Consider the following 722-nt stretch of genomic DNA (forward strand, 5'->3'; position numbering starts at 1 on the left):
GCGCTCAAGTCTCCTGGTTCTGGTTCTGCTCTGCATCCCCAGAACCAGAACCAAACATGGAGAAGCAGCATTCGACTTCTCTGCACCACAAATCTGGAACAGACGTCCAGAAAACTGAAACGGCTACAACACCTACTTCCTGAAAATCAGGTCTAAAAACCCACCTGTTACATTTGTTTACTAATAAGTCAACCATTGATAACACATTTGATGTGTATTTGCTTGACGATGGCATTTGGCAAAATGTGTTGCGTGTTCCATAATTGGTGACTGTATGATGTTTTCATGGTGTGAAACACTTTGAACCGTCTTGTTGCTGAAATGTGCTATACAAACAAACTTGACTATTATTTAAACTGGATTATTTATTGTACTCTTCAGGGATGATTTTCCTCTTGTCACTCTTCCATTGAAGCCAGATTTATGGACAATAAAAATGTTCCTGTTATCTACCTGAGCTATGGATCTCTGCATCTCTTCTAAAGTTATCAGTCCTCTTGACTGTTTCTATAATTAATGTCCTTATAACTTGGCCTGTCAGTTTTTGTATAATAGTGCAATGTTGAAAAATTTGAAGATTATTTCAAAAATTAAGTTTGTATTAAAGGTTAAGTTATAAATCAAGACCTATGTTTGTTTTCTGGTCCACCAAAGGTGAACTCTGCTTACTTATTGCTGGTTCCACTGAGTTTTATTTTGGTGCATTAGTGCAAAAAGGTACA

General features: G+C 37.0%; 1 long non-coding RNA gene across 1 annotated transcript; it reads left to right on the forward strand.

Annotated features, from left to right (window-relative positions):
* Positions 1-457, forward strand: LOC103473369 (uncharacterized). Its single transcript, XR_535012.3, has 2 exons — positions 1-150; positions 382-457. It is a non-coding gene; the product is annotated as an uncharacterized LOC103473369 (long non-coding RNA).
* The last annotated feature ends 265 nt before the right edge of the window (positions 458-722 follow it).

This window comes from Poecilia reticulata, chromosome 12 (genome assembly GCF_904066995.2).
Source record: "Poecilia reticulata chromosome 12, P_reticulata-male-v2, whole genome shotgun sequence".
NCBI lineage: Eukaryota > Metazoa > Chordata > Actinopteri > Cyprinodontiformes > Poeciliidae > Poecilia > Poecilia reticulata.